The sequence below is a fragment of the Cavia porcellus genome, unplaced genomic scaffold (genome assembly GCF_034190915.1).
Source record: "Cavia porcellus strain 051 isolate PalLab524CR breed Dunkin Hartley unplaced genomic scaffold, mCavPor4.1 scaffold_1, whole genome shotgun sequence".
NCBI classification, from domain to species: Eukaryota; Metazoa; Chordata; class Mammalia; order Rodentia; family Caviidae; genus Cavia; species Cavia porcellus.
Genome location: NW_026947484.1, coordinates 242,073,624 through 242,091,852, shown reverse-complemented (window position 1 = coordinate 242,091,852; position 18,229 = coordinate 242,073,624). Strand labels below are relative to the sequence as shown.

Genomic DNA, 18,229 nt, shown 5'->3' with positions numbered 1-18,229 from the left:
TTTAGGAGTCAAATGAATACTTCCCACCTGATGCGAGGTAGTACCCAGCTAATTCTCTGTCATTTGGACTTTTGTGACAAAATGGTCAAAGACACATTTGGGTGGAGAGGTGTGAACAGGTGAATAAAAGAGAGAGACTGAAGAGGGGGCAGTCTACAGGGGGCATGGAGGTCTAGAGACAGATGGAGCACATCAGATGTGGCTTGAAGTGTGTCAGTCAACTCAGTCCTCTTCAAAACCTCTAGGATGGTCACTGACACACCCTACCAGCTAACTGTGGCTTGCTAGGTGCTTTTGGTAGCAGTCAGCTTTCCTGTTGATGTGACAGAATATGGGACACTTGTGATGTAAGAGGGTGAGGTTTACTTTGGCTCGTGGTTTCCAAAGAGTCAGTTCATGGTCAGCTGCCTTCCAGCCAGAAAGGACATAGTGAAAGGGCACAGCCAGACAACACTGTCACCTCACTGCAGCCAGGAAGCAGACAGAAAAGGAGGGCGATGGAGACAAGAATACACTCTTCCAGGTCACCCAGAGACTATTTCCAACCAGTCCTCACACCCTAACAGCACATCCACCTACTGGACTGATCAGTAGGGTGAATTCACTGACAAATATAGCACCCCACGACCCAGTCACCTTCTAAGCACACGAGCCTTCTGGGAGATGTTCTGGATGCAAAGTGTAACCCATTCATTTGGATGTGGCTGAGAGGGGACAGGCTGTCATATCATTCAGCATGGGGACGTTTTGATGGGCTGGGAAGTGGTGTCTGTGTGGGGTGAAGAAGGTGATTCATCAGGTCAGAACACACCCTGTGGTGGTGGACACCGAGTGAGGGAAGGGGCTATGCACAGAGGAGATGTGTGTGTGTGTGTGGGTGTGCCTGTGTGAATGGCAGTGAATTCACCACCTCACCTGCTGCAGCTGTGGTCAGTGGTCAGGGGTGGGCTCTTCAGGAGCAGACATGCTTTCGTGGTCATGGTTACACAGTGAGCAAACAACTTTCTGTAAGGTGACAGAACCAGAGCTGAAAGACTGGGCAGTTCCCCAGAGCTCAGAGGATGAGAAGTCCAGATGATCTGATTTGACCAGTGCCCCGGCACGCGTGGTCCCCTCAGGCCTCAAGGAAGGGTCCGCCACCCAGGCTCATCTGTGGCAGCTGCTCTGTGTGAGCCTCTTCTGATGGATCACATGGGCAGGCCTAGGGGAAGGACCCGCTGACGGATTCTGCAGGCACCTTCTAGAAAGAAGCAGTGCTTGGAGATTGTGAACAGCATCTGTCTCAGCCAACACTGAACCACGGGGAAAATCTCAGTGATTCTGACGTGGCTAAGTAGCTAACTACTCAGAAAGCTCTGGCAGCATGCTTTCAAGGTACAGATATTATGTCAACATATTTTTAGCATAAACTTAGACCTCAGGCTAAAGATGATGACTTGTATATAGAAATTAACTTCTTCAGCAGCCTCAAACAAATCAGGGGAGAGGCAGGCAAGAGAGAACCAGGAAACCACAGGGTGAGTGACAGGGCCCATGCATCTGCTCACCAGCCACTCGGGCCAAACATAAATGCTGGAGTCCAGGAGCCACCAGCACAGGGCCTGCAGATCTCCTCTTTGAAGCCTACAAGAAAGTCTAAGCATCTCTCCTCTTTCTGACTGCCTATGTGGGTTGTGATTGAACAAAAAACAAAACCCACAGAACCACAGCATGCTTTCACGCGGTCAGGAAAGCGCCCCTATCCTCTGTATACACCTCTTTGCGCCCACACATGACTCCGTGTGGTTTTGCGAGGCGCTGGTTTGAGGTGGTGGTCAGCAGGTGCCGGGTGGGAGACATCTGGCAGTTCATGTGCCATTGGTTGCGAACCAGGGAACACTGGGAGCCTACAGCTCTGAGCAGCTGGCTCTGAGGAATTATCGCATGTCTGCACAACTTAAAAATCTGCAGTTAGGGGGCGGGTGGGGGAGCGCGGGGGTGGGTCCCCAGGCGTCTCGTTTCTTCTCGGGCTGCTCGGCGCAGAGCGCCCAGGGATGCTTCTGGACCACACGTGGCCCTCGCTGAGGTCCTCATCTGTCCCCAGCCCTGAGGAAGGCGTCTCTCTGGGACGCCCTCTTCCGCCGTCCTTGGAAAGGGGACGCACCGCGGTGCACACGCTCGGGCGCACCTCGTCTGACTTGGTAAGGCGAAGGCTGGCAAGGTGTCTTCTGACCCGCGCGTCTTCAGGCGGTGGGGAGCGGCAAACGCGAACCTGGGCTGTTTCTCCTTTCGCACTTTGTTTTACAAGTTGGGGCACCGCGGCGAGACGCCCCAGGAAAACCCCGGCACGCCCGCGAGATGCAGAGAGGCGTCTGCGGAGCCGGGGCGTCCTCGCCTGCAGGGCACGCTGCTCTGGGGTGGCGCTCCGGGTCTCAGGAGGGGGCTCGAGTCTCGGGCCTCCGCCCCTGCACCTCGAGGTCTCACCCGCGGTGCCCACACCGCAGAGGCCAGCCCGGAGCCAGGCCAGGCCAACGCGAGGCGCGGGTGGGGCTGGACCGCGGGGCGGTGACTGTGCGGGCCCCGCCCCGTTCCCGGGTGGCCGGGCGGGCGGGACCCACAGGCTAGCGGGCAGTACCCACGGGCGGGCGGCCAGGCCGGCGACGCGGACCCTGCTGTCCTCGCCGCCGGGCCTGGTCCCTGCAGCGCGGCGCGGCGGGCGCGGCGTGGAGCCAGCCGGACGTCCCGATCCCCGCAGGTACCCGCTGTGCTCCTCCGAGCAACCTCGCTACTTTACCTCACAGCCCCCACCTGGCGCTGCTGCGGTCCCACGTGGGTCGGGTCGCGGGGAACAGCCCCGGGGCGTCGCCGGCCAGGGCGCTGCGTGCTCGTGGCCAGCGGACCCCTCCTGCGTCCCCGCGGCCGCCGTCAGGGCGCCCGGGGCTCCGCCTGTTGCGCGCGGCCAGGGCTCGAGGCTGGGCTGGGGCCGGGCTGGAGAAGGACGCGCCCGGAGGCGGCTCCGTGCGCAGGGCATCCCCGGGGCGTTTCCAGCCGGGAAGCCCTTCCTTCCCTTCCTCGAGAGGAGGCGCTTTCCTGGCAAACGTAAGTGCTTCCCTGGCTGCCTGCCCCGCCTCCTCGTGGCCGTGTCCCCTCCCCTGGGCCACCGCGGAGCCCCGCGCCCCGCGACAGTCGCGGGCAGGAGCGCGCCCAGCCTCGCCCCGCGGTGCAGCGCCCAGGCTGCGGCGCTGCGCGGAGCCCGCAGAGCGCGTCGGGGGCGGTGGGAGTGGCGCGGCCGGCGGGGCCGAGTCCTGGGCGCCTCCTTCCCGCGCACCCCTGTCTCAGGGCGCCCGACCTCCCGGGGTGCCCGGGCTGGCCAGCTAGTGAAGCAGCCTGCAGGGGCCGCGCGAGCCTAGCGCCGCCTTTCGCATTGCGGAGCTCTCCCCTTCGCCCTGTCGTCCGGCTGGGAAGGCGCCCGGGTGTCTCGGCGGGGGCGTCGGAGCACCGAGGCTGAGGGCTGAGGGCTGCGGAAAGCCGCCTCCACCCTAGGGTGACCCAGGGTCCTGTTCATCTCGGGGAGCAAAGTGTTTGTGGAAAATTCTCTGGTCGTTCTGTGTGCACTTGTGGTGCGCCTGAGAGAGAGAGGGAGGCCAGCCAGGTCAGAGCGCTTTCCTGTCCCTTTTCAGAGATTTGCTTAAATGATTTGCATAACCATTGGCTTCGAATTGCATAAGTTAACTCAGTTGGCTACTTGCAAACACCCGCAGGTAAACAGGAAGCAAGTCTTCGTGAACACCTGCCCCCTTAAGGCCAGAGGTATGAGCCTGGAGCTTTGCCCAGACTGAGATAGGCCTTGGCTCCGGGTTCGAATTCCGTACATGGTCGCGAACGGGTTTGAGTGAATAGATTCATCCATTGTGCATTTGCAACCAGCAGAAGGTGACAGTTTTTGTTCCTGATGACTCCCGTTCTTTCTGGCCAGCCTATTTCCACCTCCTTTTCTAATACCAAGTGTCTTATTTCAGAACTAGAGGGCTCAGGAGGAGGTGATGCTGGGGTGCCTAAGTACTCCAATCCGGAGCTTGACGTGGCCTGGTAAGGGTTGTTCTAAGTGAATCTTGTCTGCGGTCAAAACTCTGCGCCGTCTTTACTTGACCAGGAAACTGCAAATCCCGTGCTCTGAAGCTTAGGTTTGCCAGCCAGGCCCCAGCTTGGATGGTCCTCCACCTCCTCCTCCTCCTTCTCCTCCTACTTGTCCTCCTTTTCCTCCTCCCTCCTCTCTCTTCCACTTCCTCCTCTCCCCTCACTGGTGGTTCATTCTTTTGGGCGGGCGTGCAGCCCCCTTGCATCAGTAGTGCGTTTTGCCCTTCACGGATCCGCACAAACCCTGCCTCCCTCTGTTCTTCCCCATCTCTCAATCTGCCCTGTGCTTGGCATTTGGGGTTGGAACGTGCGCCGGCTTTGAGAAAGCAGGCTCCGCAGGCCTTCGCTTTCATCTTGTGCTCTCCTTTTTCCCTAGCTGCAGTGCACGGCTGTGTGCAGTGTGGTGGATGTGGTGCTAGGTAGTTTCCCAGGTATCCTTGCAGCAGCCTCATGAAGAAGTGAGGCTTGGGTCTTCCGCTGCAGCTCTGATGAGGAAGCCAGGGGTGCATCCTGAGCTCCAGGGGGAGCGACCAGCAGCAGAGGGGGTGGCCTAAGCTCCAGTAGAGAGTATGTGTGCAGTGTCCGGTGTCTCAGTGGCAGCAGCTCGGATAAGGGGAGAAGTCAGGAGACCAGGTGAGGCTCTAGGACCAGCTCAGATTTTCTTCTGCGTGCCTTTGACTCCACGGAGGTCCCTTTGCCTCTCTGGGCCTTGTCTGTTTAGCTACAAGGCTCTAGATCTCTAATGTTTATTGCACTAGGTACTAACTCATTTCATCCTGATGAGAACTTTGAGAGGTGAGGTTTTATTATTGTCTATTTTAGATGGGGAACAAGGAATTTTGAGTAACTTACAGAAGGCCACAGTTAGGAAACATGAAACCATGATTCTGCCCCAAGCTCTGCTGTTGGGGGGGATTCATTCCACATCCCCACCTACCACCCTAACACCATGCCTTGTGGTGCAGGATCTTGACTGAGTTTGTGGTCAGTGACAGATAGAGGTGGCCTGCGGTTATCAAGTGACTTCCAGGTCCATTTCACCCTTCAAGGAGCCTTGAAGACTGCATTAGAAAACTGTTCTCTAAGCCTCTGCCAAAGTCATCTTCCAGATGGAATCCTGCCCAGCTGGTTAGAAAGGAGGGAAGACCAAACCTATAAAGATCGTGGGCCAGGCTAATGCTCTGGTTTCTTCCAGAAAATGTGTTTATCAAAGTGAGGGACCTGGAAAGCTCTCAGGCCACACTGCCTCAGAGTCAAGTCCACTGCCAGATAGACAGGTAAACACTGTACAGGTGTTCATGGTGTAGGTGCCAGGTGTGTGGTTCCACAGGCACTGAGGACCTGGGAACCTTGAGGGGAATCTTCAGGCTTGAGCTTGCTGTGGATCTGGAAACCCAAAATTAATAAGCACAAGACAGGCTAATATAAGGTGGGCATGGTGCCATATGCCTGTCATTCTGGGAAGCTGAGGCAGGATTCAAAGCTGGAGTTCAGCCAGGGCAACTTAGTGACCTAGCAAGATCCTGTCTCAGAATAAAAAATAAAACAACTGGGTATGTAGTTCTGTAGTGGCAGAAGCCCTGGCCAGTCTATGTCCAGTACCAAAAGAAGACAAATTAATACAGATGCTAAATGTTTAATTCCTGGTAAAGTCACAGTGGCTGTATCGTACCCACATACCGTACTGTAGTTTGCAGGAAGTTTCCCAGTCATCCATCTAGTGTTGGTCCTGTCGGTACCTGAGTGCGCTCAGCCACAGACAGGGCAGAGTTAAGAAGCCCATGCTGCAGTTGAAGAAAAAAGCCAAAGTGATTCTTGAGTTCGGATGTAGCATGTTCTTCAGGTGCCGCATCCAGTGTCCTCTGGACTCCACGGACAGCCTTGCTTCTGGGCCGGGAGACAGAACAGGAGGCAGTGAGACCAGGCTGAGTTCATCTTGGTATGCTGGCCTTGGCCACCCAGAGGGCGCAGGGGGCTGGAAAAAGGGCGTTCCTGCAAGCAGAGGTGGAAGGAAAAGTGAGTTCAGTTGTGGCTTTTTTGTCTTTGTTTTTGTAGTTGCTGTTTATTTATTTGTTTTGGTGGTACTGGGGCTCAAACTTCCGATCTGTGCTTGCCAGGCAGGCACTCATGCCAGCGAGCTAAATCCCCGGCCCCTGTCTGTATTTTTCAGAGACCTGCTGCTATGCGAAGCATGGCGTGAACAGTCAGTTATTATTTAGGATGTGCAGTGAAATGTAGATACTGATTTAGAACATCCTTTTCCTTTTTTCCTTTTGGAGACAGAGTCCTGCCTGATCTGGCCTTGAATTTAGGCCTCTGAGGAGGGGAAATACAAGCCCCTGACTGTTACCTTTTGATCATGTTTTGAAACAGTAACATATGCACGTTATAAAACTGTATTCTCTTTACTAAGCTAAGCCAAGACAAAGCTGTGGTAGTTTTCTTTGTTGGCAAGGTGAGCTCACTTTCTTGGGACTCTGGCAGAGCCTTAGATCCTGCGGGGGAATAGTGTGCAGACTTTGTCTGCAGTGGTGCAGGCACTAAGTGATAAAGGTTGTGACCTGGCCGCTTCCAGCCAGGAGTGATGGTTTGAGCAGTGTTTACAGTGCTGGCCGCTGTGTGAGTGGTGCGTGCTGCTGGCTGACTGCTGGTCCTCTGCTGCGGGTTCGTCTGAGTTGTTTCAGTGCTTTGTAAGGAGCAGCATGTGTACAGGACTGTGGGTGGGAGAAGGATTGACCAAGAGTCAAAGGGTCAAGGAATGCAGAAAAGTCCAGTTTCCTGATTCACCGAGTGAGCATGAGTGAGCTCCAAAAGGAACTGCGTGCTCAGGGAAGGAGACTGGCATTGTTAGAGGGTGTGAGGATGTGAAAGGGGATGGGGTGACTGAGACCCCGAAAGCTTCTTCAGTCAGCTGCACTCTGTCTTGCGGGAGCCCTGTTTTACCTCGAGTTGCGCAGGACAGGAGCCTGTTTGGAGCAGCCAGCTCTCCCGGTCCTCACGGAAGGGTCTGAAGCCTGGGAATGGGCACCTGGTGAGCACCAGGCCTGAGACGAGGGTCAGAGGGACCACGGCCACGCGCTCTGCATCGGAGGCTTGCTTGCTGTTTACTTTACGTGGCATGGGTTAGCTGTGCAGGAGGCTGTGCCAGTCAGGGAAGCCTTCCATGGAAGAGGAGGGCGACTGTTTCCTGCCTGCTCAGCCTCCACACAAAAGATCAGTGCACAGAGAGTAGCGACATGTCTGTTCTCTCACTGGTATAAATACATGCAAGCATCCATCAGGAGCATTGTAACTTCCCCGTGGTGGGTCCTGGGCCAGGCCAGGACTCCTGTGCTTGGGAAGGAGATGCAGGGTGTGCAGACATGGGTCTGAAGATGGGGCAGCTTGGGGAAGGGCGGACCATGGAAGAGGCTCTGGGAGGACCTTACCGAGGAGCTGGATAGGAGTCTGTTATGGAAGGGATAGGGGGAGAAGCCCAGGCTGAGGATTCCAGGCGGGCGTGAGTGTGGTGCTCTGGAAAAGCTTGGGAGAGAGAACAGGGAGGGGGCGCTGGGAGGGAGCTAAAGGCCAGGCAGAGCCCGCTGGCCTGCAGCCTCAGGCCGAGTTCAGGCTCTTCAGGTTTACAAAGAAGGAGGTGGGAAGAAGTGAATGGATTTGCAGCAGAGGCATGCTGTGCGCCTATGGGTGTTTACAGCCCTCACCAAAGATGCGGCTTGTTTCCACATCTCAGTTAACCATAGTCAGCTGCCATCCAGGGTTATGAAGCGGAAATCTCAGAAACAAACACTGATAAACTTTAAGTGTGGGCCATTCTGAGTGGCAAGTGCACTCTTATGCTGTCCTCTGATTTCTCAAAGGGTCCTGGATTCCTGGTTTGCCCAGGCTCCGTCCACTGCTTGCCTGTTAGTTGACTAATGATTGTCTGTTACCAGACTAACAGTAGAGTACTTGTGTCCACATGATCCTTAATTTACTTAACACTGGCTCCAAAGTACAGAAGTAGCAATGCTGGCATTTGGATCTGCTGGAGAGCGGCTATAAAGTACTTGGTGTAATTGGAGAATATGGACTGTGTTTAAATGAAAATAAATACATTACATACATCACTGCAGAGTCCCCTCAGAACACTGCCCCTTGCTTCAAACACACTGTTATTTTTGCCTCTTTCTGAAGCAGTTCTGCAAGTCTTCCTTCAGGAGCATCTTTAGCTGTGCCAGTGATGCTGCCTCAGTGTGCTGAACCGATTCAAACTTGACCTTTCACGGCCATTCTGACTGCAGGGAAGAGCCAGAAGTTGCGTGGAGCCAGGTCCGGTGAATAAGCTAGATGAGGACGCAGTGTCACATGTTTACAAGGTTGCTTTGCTGTCGAAGGACATTCGGCAGCTGCATTCACTGTATTTTTTATCACATTTTGAAAGGAGACTTCTAGAACTGCTTAAGAAAGTAGCAGGAACAATGGAATTGAAAGAGATGTAAGAGAGGAACATGTGGTCTGTTTTTGTGAGAACCCAGGTAGGTTAATGTATGCTTGTAGGGCGTGAGGGTAAACGGGACTCTGGGACTGAAAGCTGTTCAGAAGATCAGTTAAGTCATTTACTGCCTCCAGAAAACTTCTGAGTTAGCTTCCCCAGAGAATCAGAACCAACCCGACACTTTAGGCTGCAGGAAGCTGTTCGCCGTGAAGAACTGGCTCACATGTTACGAGGCTGGCAGGCCCCAGCTCTATTAGGAGGGCCTGCAGACTGGAAGCCTAGAAAGACCCTGATTCTAGCAGGCTGAGGTAGGCAGAGAAACTGAGACTTGATGGACTCCAAGTTTCCAGATTCTTGAAGGAAATCCCTCGTTCAAAAATAGAGAAAACTTTTTCTTTATCTTTGAATTCTTTCTCATTCATTTGTTCTCTTTTTCTCTTTAGTTTTTCTGTTTTTATTGCCCATTTTATTTCTTTTTTTCTCTTCTATTTCTTTTTTTCTACTGTTACTCTTAATTGCTTGCTTATTGCTGGGACAAAATACTCGACACCTACAAGTTAAAGGAGGAAAGGTTTAATTTAGCTCACAGTTTGTAGATGTTTCAGTCCATAGTTGGGTGGCTTGAAGGCAGGGTGATATGGCAGAGGCACATCGGAGGAGAAATGGTCAGTAGCGAAGCAGACGGAGCAGAGCAGGCTTCCTTCTGCTTTCCCTTCTGTCCTGTACGGGATACAGGCCTGTTTGGATGATGCCACCCCCACTCAGGGTGCTTCTCTTTTCAGTAAAACAATTTTCCATACTCAGAACTATGCTAAAGCAATCGGTGGCCTAATCCAGCATCACACACCCACGATGCAGTCCTTCCCCAAAGTCCCACCTATGAGCACATGGAGTACGGGGGGACATCTGGCTACCATAACAAGACAGCCCTTATCTATTCCTAGTCTTCTACTCCACAATAGAATTCTTTGCTCACTTTTTCCCTCTTTTTGATCTATTAATTTTTCAAATTTTCCTTTTTGCCTTCTCCCATTATCAGTTTCTAGATATATTTTTTTAACTCCTTATATCTTTAACATACTGCCATCACCTTGAGCTACAAACGGTACATGCATGACTGCCATCGTGTGGCTGGTACCACTGGATGTACGCGTGGTGCAGTCGTGCATGGGACAGTCATGAATGTGTCACTGCTTCTCAACACTGAGACATACAAATTGTGGCCCCATTGGGAACATGCTAATATTATAATTGCTAAGCTTTATTAGCTTTTTAGAGTTAACTCTGTTACTACTCAATTCTTTTCTATCATTAGTGAGGGTATAGTCGTTGCTTTAAATTTTTAAATTTTTTTTTTATTTTGAAGAGAATAAAACCAAAGAAACAAAACTGGATACAGCTAATCAAAACAGAACAATGTAAGTGATACAGAACTTCAAAATAAGTTAACAGGAAATCGACAGTGGCTACCATAATGTCTTTTGTTTTCTTCAAAATAGCTCTCCAGACCAACAGACATAATAAAATGAAACAAAATGAAACAAAACAGAATAGAACCAATCAAGACAAATGAATGCATATTTTAAAGAGAATAAAACCAAACAAAATAAGACAGAAAAAAGCCAGCTGAAATAAAACAGTGAAAGTGGTACAGAATTTCAAAACAGAATAATATTGAAGATCAGCAATGGCTACCATTATGCCTCTTGTTATCTTCCAAATTGCTGCCCATACTATTAAACATAATAAAATGAAACAAAACAGAGGAGAATAAAACCAATCAAAATATAACATTGAATAAAACAACAATAAAATGGAATAAAATAATATTGGATTTCAAAAATAAAACAGGAAATCCCCTATATTTGTTATAATGCATATTGTTATCCTCTTAATAGATGCTCAGACTATCAGTCTTAGGCCTGCAGTGTCAATCAAACAATACATGCATTGGGTTGTTTTTGTAACTCAGTTGCTATCTGAGTCAGCCAGTTACTTATGGCAGGGTGGTGTTGGTGGTGGTCTTGTCTCCCAGTCTGCATGCTGATGGGCTCACGGGAAGTGGGAATTGGCTAACTGTTTTTGTTACTCCTCCCAGGACTGGAATGACTTCTGCTGACTCATGGAAAGGCTGAATTGGTTTGTCTCTCCTCCCACGCCCGCATGGCTTGCACCAGCTCATGAGAAGAGAGAATTGACTTTTTGTTTTTCTTGTACTCCTCGCAGGTACAGCATGGTTTCTGCTGACACATGGGAAGGGCTTGTTTTTTCCTCCTCCTGGCCCCACATGGTTTGCACCAAATCACAAGAAGGGCAAATTGGCTTCTTACTGCTCCCAGACCCAACCTGGCTTGCCTTGGCTCACAAGAAGGGGGAATAGGCTTCTCCTAATTGTTGCTTTTAGTAAATATTTGTTGAGTCAATTAATCAAAGAGCTGCTTCTTTGAAAGAATAAAAAAAATAAACTTAGCAACCGTACAAAAAGGGAAAAGACTAAAATCAATGTAATTAGAAATGAAAAAGGTGAAATCACAACAGATTCTGCTGAAATCTAGATTATTAGCAATTACTTTGAGCTTCTGTTAGTAACCTTTCTCTTATTACTAGGGCAAAGTATCTGATGCCCAAATTAAGGAAAGATAAGTTGATTTAGCTCACAGTTTGTGGAGGTTTCAGTTAGTAATCAGTTGGCTCCAAGGCAGGGTTGCATGGCACAGGGGCAACAATTCAAGGGTGCAGAAGACAGCAAAGGCAACACAAGCAACAAAGGGGGAAGAAACAGTTTCTTTTCCTTCCTTATACACACTACTGGCTACCTGCCCCCCAGTGTGTGTAGCATCCACACCATTTCCTCTTGCACAAGGTCAGGATGTTTACAAAGTGAGGACCCTGGCCTCCTGCGAGTCACTTAGTTAACCTTCTAAACTTCTCAAATTGAAGCAAGGAACAACATTCTAGAGCAGCAAGGGCAGGTTCTCTGTACCCTAGGCTGTAGGACTACTGAGTTATTTAGTTAAGCTTCCAGACTGCTCAAGTTGACAAATGAATCAATCATTGCAGAGCAGTTGTTCTCTAATGAAATGGAGAAATCAAAGGAAATATAAACAACCAAAGCTGAACCAAGAAAATACAAAACCTCCCTGTAGGGCAGTGTCAAGCAATGAGCTTGCAGAAGGAATAAAACTAAAACTAGGAAAAGCCAGGTGCCAGTTGACTCACTGAAAATTCTATAAGAACTTCAGGGAAGATCTAATGCCAGTACTCCTCTAACTCTTTAATAAAATTAAAAGGGAAAGGGCAGACTAAAGCATCCCTGGAAGTTAACATTAGCTCGGTTCCAAAACCAGAAAAGGACTCAACCAAAAAAAGAGAAATACAGGCCAATCTCTTTAAAGTTTGCAGATGCAAAAATCCTCAACAAGATACTGGCAAATAAAATGCAGCAAATCATCAGAAATATCATACAGCAAGTAAGCCAGCCTTATGCTAGCAAGAATATATCAACATATGCAGATCAGTTAGAGTAATATATCACAAAAATGGAAGGGAAAAAAAAACCACGTGATAATCTCGATAGATACAGAAAAAGCCTTTGATAAAATCCAACATGCATTCATTATAAAATCCTTGAGGAAAATAGGCATAGAAGGATCTTATCTCAATCCGATGAAAGTCATTTGTGACAGACGTTGGCCGACATCATAATTAAATGGACAGAAGCTGAGAGCTCTTCTTCCAAAATCAGCAGCAAGACAAGAATGTCTGCTATCAACATTACTATTCAATGTATTTCTTAAACTCAGAGTAATTATGCCAGAGAAAGAAAGAAAAGAAATGCAGATAAGAAAGTATCAAATTATCATTGTTTGCAGATGACATGAGCATCTGATTAGAAGATCCAGAATTTCACCATGAGACTTTTAGAATTAGTAGCCAAATTCACTAATGCAACATGATATTTAGACAGCACACAAAGTCAGTGACGTTCTTCTATACCAGTATTAACCTCACAAGAAAGAAATTAGGAAAACAATGCCTTTCATAATAGCATAAAGAAAAATTAAATACCTAGGAATTAACCTAGGGAAGTGAGAGACCTTGACAACAAAAACTGTAGTACTCTGAAAAAAGAGATCAAAGGGCACATCCAAAAGTAGAAAGATATCCCGTTTCTGAATAGGCAGAACCATTATCAAAATGGCCATGTTCCCACAGCTGATAGATAGATTTATAGAGAATTCGTCCTGGTCCTTGTCATGGTCAGGAAGTTTACATTTGTAATCCCATAGAAAAGTTAGCGGAATCCTAGCAAATTAATTCAATCTACCTCTTCCAGCACAAACCATGATGAGAATAAAAGACAATAAGACGTATTTGTAATTGAGAGGAGGCAAGGGGTCCCAGGTCCAGCTAGGATGACGGTTACCTGGAACAAAGGGCTTGACCCAGAGTTGAATTCACTTGTGAAGAGGGCAGTAGCTGTGAGAATGGTGGGAGGTGCCTGAGTGCTGTGAGCTGGGCTAGGGAGAGGCCTGTGGTCACCTCTGCAGCACACAGAGGAGTCGTCTGCATAACACAGTTCAAGGTTTTGGGGTTAGTGCTTCAGCTCTGAGGTGTAATATTTCATGCTCTGGGAAGTCATAGCCTCTTATCTTGAGGCTCCATCCCAGCTGACAGTGTGGAGCCTGGCCCTCTTTCTGCCCAGCTCACAGGAGTGTTTTGGGACCTATGGGGTGGGGAAACACTGACCTGTCGCTTTACTTCAAAGACTACCTTGGCTGGACCAATTTGTATTACTGAAAGACTATCAAAGGGATGAGGAAAGGCCCTGGCCAGCTCTGTACATAGCAGTACATGAAATAGGACCAGGTTTAGCCAAAATAGAGACAGTTGCTCTTCTTTCTAGGACAGTCACACAGGTGGTCCTCCAGATAGGTTTATGGAAATCTAGAGTAGGACACCATTAGCATTCCTCACAGAACTGGAAAAACTGTCCTAAAATTTATATGGAACCAGAAAAGATCCAGAATAGTAAAGCAATCCTGGAGAGAGGTGGAGGAATAGCAATTCTAGATTTCAAGTTACAGACCGCAAGGTATAGTTCTAGATTACAAAGCTATCAAATACAAAAGCAGTACAAAACGATACAAGCGCAACATGGTATTGGCAGAAAACAACAAAGAAAATAGACTGAGGATCGGTGGAATGCACTAGAGGATGCAGAGAGAGCGCATTCAGCCGCCTCATCTTGACGGGGCTGAACTCTGATGCTGCAGGAGAGACTGACTCTTTCACAATGGTGCTGGGAAAGTCGGCTGTGCACGGGCTGGAGAGAGAAGCTAGGGCCATGTCTGCCACTGTGTACTAAACTAAAACCCACACAGATCAAAGATGCAAATATTAAACATTTTATCTGCTGGAGGATAAAATAGGTAAAATGCTTGAAAGTTTAGACATAGATGAGGATTTTCTGGGCAGAACCCCAGTTACACAAGAGATGACATTAAGACTCAACAAGTGGGATCCCATGAGTTGGCTTCTACACAGCCAGGGAAGCTACCAACAGAGTGAAGAAACAACCTAGAGAGAGGAAAAAAAAGGAGACAGAAAAAAGGGTATCTAGGATAATGAATGTCCTAATATCTTGGATTTATGGGGAACTGAAAAAAATTAGAACTCCCCCAATAAAAGATCGAGTCAAAAATGTTCAACTCTGGGAAGGAGAACTGCAGATGGCCAGCCGGTACATGGAACGCTTTCTGTCTCTGACCGTGAGAAAATACAAACTAAACCAACACTGAGGTCCGTCTCAATGCAGAAGGATTGGTGCTCATCATGAAAGCAGAGAAGGTGGAGTCGGAGAAAGGAGCCTCGTTCACTGTTGGTGAGATGATAAACCTGTCCAGCCACTGGGGAAAATCCTCAAAGCACTGAAACTAGAAGTTCCATTTAACCCAGCTATGTCCTTCTGGGTATCCTCCTGAAAGAATTAAAAGGCATCACAGCACAGTGATACACGCATATTCAGGGTCATAGCGCTTGGAAGAAGCCTATATGTTCATCAACACATGAATGGATAAAGGAAGTGTGGTACATATATGCAATGCAGTACTACTCTGCCATAAAGAAGGCTAAATTTGAGTCATCTGTAGGAAAATGGGTACATAAGATTAAGTGAAATAAATCAGACACACAATCTCAAATATCACATGGTTTCTGTTATATGAGAAACCCAAAATATAAATCAAAATAAAAGATAGATAATAGGGAAAAAAGAGGTGGAAGGAGGGGGTAGGGAGAGGAGGGTAAAAATGCAGCCAGAGGGGAGAGGAGAGGAATGTAAGAAGATTTAGGATGTTTATGTACATGTATCGACCCCTCAGGATGAATGTATTAGGTACCACAAACATACTAAAAACAGAGAGGGAGAGAGTACTTTTGATACTACTGGCAAATCCTGGCAGATAATTTTTGTGTTGAGACAAAAGAGTTCCAGCAGGCTGAATTTTGAGGTTTGCATGTGCTAACTTCTAAACCGTTGCGCTCTGGCACTGTGCAGCTGTCTTCAGCCTGGCGGGGGTGCCCAGGTGAGCCTGGCCGCCTTCCCAGCTGGCTCTCTGCTTGAGGTGGAAATACAGTTGGCCCGAGAACACGGGCGATGCCGATGTGGTTAAAGGCTGTGGTTTGTAAATTTGGGCGCAGAGCACTCCTGGGTTCTGGCAAGGGTTTGGGTGGTGTTGTCTTTGAGGTCAGTAAGTCACCCCTCGGCGTGCCTCTCTCATGGGTTCCTAAAACCGAAGTTTTTCTAAGTTGGGAACTTCGTGAGGTCATGGAAATTCCTGCCATGCCTCAGGCATCACCTGCCTGCACTTCCGCCTGAGGCTGCATTTCAGGGCTGAGCCCCCTCTGCAGAGCTTATGCTCTCTGGCTAAAACTGTGGCAGGAGAACTCCACGTGTGGCAGTGTCTGTCTGTCTGTTTGTGGTGGAGTGTGAAGGGTACCAGTCTCCCCACACTCAGCTTGTCGTCCCAGCTCCTGTGAGACTGGCTTTTGAAGAGGGGAAACCAGGGGCCTCGTGAGAGTTCCCTCTGGGTGACCCCGCCTGCAGATTGCAGAGGTCCGCTGTTTGTGTGGGGTGTCTGGTTTCCAGAGCCTCTAGACTTTAATTTCGGAAATGCTGCACACTGTGCATACTTACCTGTATCTTCTACGTAGGATTTTGAATAAGAGTCCAAGACGCTCATTGATTCAGTGTGGCCCTAAACTCTGACAGGTGAGCTGCTTTTACCATTCATCCTGTCACCACATCAGCTGGCTTCACACGTAAGTGAGCCCTGTTTTCTGAGCCGCTGTGGGTCAGTTGGAGCACTCCCGAACAGCGCACGAGGGCCTTGGTTAGGCTTTGGTTCACCTCCACGAAGTGGGCGTGAGTCATGAGCGTGGGCAGGGAGGTGGTTTTGAGTCCCAGGACCTGGGCAGTGTGGGGCTGAGGGAGGAGGCAGTGCTCTTCTCGCAGCAGGACTGCCTGCCTGCTTTGCACAACGTCTAAACAAACCCTGGTCAGGGGGACGTAGGGCTCTGTGGTGTGGACTGCTTTGGTAGATAAGCCACAAAGAAGGGCAGAGGTCACATAATAAATAGCATCAGCCCCCCAGACGCTGTTTGCGTGCTTCTTCTGGGGGTGACTCCTGTAACTACCCAGCTGGCGGAGGTGACTGCTTTGAGTTTCCCGTGTTAAACTAACCTGAGCAGAAAAGTCACAGATACGGAACCCTGGTGCAGGTGTTTAATCCGCACATGCTGCTTTTTCCAGATGTGCCTTCCTACTTATTAAGGAGTGAGGATTTTCTGGTGCAGAAGTGAACCTTGTGCCTGCCCAGAGCTGACGGGACAGCTGCTTTGTGCGCCTAGGCCCTGGGCTGTCGGGGCTTCTGTTTGGCCCTTGGTCTGTTTTACCTTGGTCCTCCTTATGGAGGTTGGTGGTTCAGAAAGAGGTAGGTGTATTGAAATGATTTGAGAAAAGGGGGTGCAATAATTTGTTTTAATAAATCAAACTGGAGACTTTGACTTGTACTGCCAGGGAGCTCAGTATAATTATATATTTTTTCATATTCATAAAGTATAGAATTAGTCATAGCAGAGTTCTGGGCGAAGCATTTGCAGAGAATCCTCCCAAGATGGCTTCTGGGAACTGGATGTGGATTTTTGTGAAGCAAAAACACATTTTTTTCCTTTGCCTTCCAAATAACAGACTAGACACTCTCCCAGCCATCATATTTATTTGACTGTATTTTTGAAGAAGTTACGTAAAACTTTTCCCCCATAAAATAAATAGTGTGGCAACTTGTGATAACAGAAGGCACTTGGCGCGCTGAGAGTTTCATTGTAAACACACTGAAGATTTGTGGTTTGGCAGAGGCGCCGTTTCTTCCAGCAGCAATGAACGCTTGTCTGAAGTCCCTGGGAAACGCTGGAAGGCGTGGGCTGCTCGCACTGGGTGCGGGGAGGTTTGTGCAGCAGTTCGTGTGTCTCTCCACAATTCACGGCTCCATTTTACTCGCAATTGTGAAGATCTGCAGAGGGTGGGAACCCGAGCTGCCCCATCTACGTGGATTGCAGTTGGAGGTGAGGTTTAGGGGGTCATTCGAGGTAGACAGGGCCCTGCGGTGGCTCCCCAATGGCATCAGGGCTGTGAGTGAGGAAAAAGGAAGCCAGGCTGCACACTTCCTGTCTCCAGATGGCCTTCGGTATCCTGCAGCAGGAAGGCCCAAGCCAGAGGTGAGCATCCTGCTCCAGACTCCCCAGCCCTCTGTTCTGTATAAACCATGAGGTCTCATGTGTCATGGAGGAAGCCAGCCAGGTCAGGCACCCACCCAAGCAGCCAGGCAGCCATCTCTGCTCTATTCCATCGTCACGGTGGTAAAGGGAGCATTCGTGGTCACCCAGCAGTGCCTCCTACATGTCTGCTGGAAGCAGACTGCATCCCAATGAGCACCCAGTCATGGCCAGAACTTGGGGTTCTGCGGGCACAAAGGAGGGCTGCCCATTAGACAGTGGAAGCGTCCTGGAAGAGGTGACCTTGGAGTGGACGTGCTTGTGTTGGGGAGAAGGAGGGACGAGACCATCAGCCAGGGCCAGTGGCCTGGGAGGCGAGGGGCACAGTGGGGAGTGGGGGGCGGGCTGGGGGGCCCAGTGGTGGTGTGGGGGATGCTGCTGAGCCTGCTGGGCAGGCTGGGGTGTTCTCATTTGCTTTTCTGTCCTGTCCTGGGGTCCAGGTCTGAGTTATTGAAGGTGTGCTTAGGGTGTGACTGTAACTTCCCAGTCTGGAGAAGTCTTTTTGGCCTTAGCCAGAGCAGAGGCAAGATGCTGTCACTGGCTGGACCTGCTGGGGTACCTTTGTGGGTGCTGGAATGGGGCCCGGAATTCCTCAGCCTGCAAGTCTCTTGTTCTTCTTTACTGTGAGGTGTGGAGAATTCCTGGGGAAGTTTGCATGGCATTTCCCGTTGCACCTGTGTTTCCTCCTGCTAAAGCGCCCTCGTTTCTGCTGTGCGTGATCATCCTTCCCTGTTGCCTTGGTGGTGTGGCGGCTCCGAGGCTGTCCCTGAGGCTTCTCCTTGTTCTGCCTTGTGCAGCTGTTGT

At 49.7% G+C, this 18,229-nt stretch overlaps 1 protein-coding gene across 6 annotated transcripts in view; it reads left to right on the top strand.

Annotated features, from left to right (window-relative positions):
• The first annotated feature begins 2,039 nt into the window (after positions 1-2,039).
• Kcns3 (potassium voltage-gated channel modifier subfamily S member 3) overlaps positions 2,040-18,229 on the top strand; it is a 47,759-nt gene continuing 31,569 nt past the window's right edge. The window contains exon 1 of one of the 6 annotated variants that reach the window (XM_063232284.1): positions 2,040-2,180. The gene's annotated coding sequence lies outside the window, so the exon portion shown is untranslated. Of the gene's footprint in view, positions 2,181-2,575; positions 2,735-2,956; positions 3,079-10,447; positions 10,817-16,948; positions 17,216-17,280; positions 17,369-18,229 lie in introns of those variants that run through there. The other 5 variants (XM_003473149.5, XM_013155942.2, XM_013155941.3 and 2 more) reach the window with 5 other exon arrangements.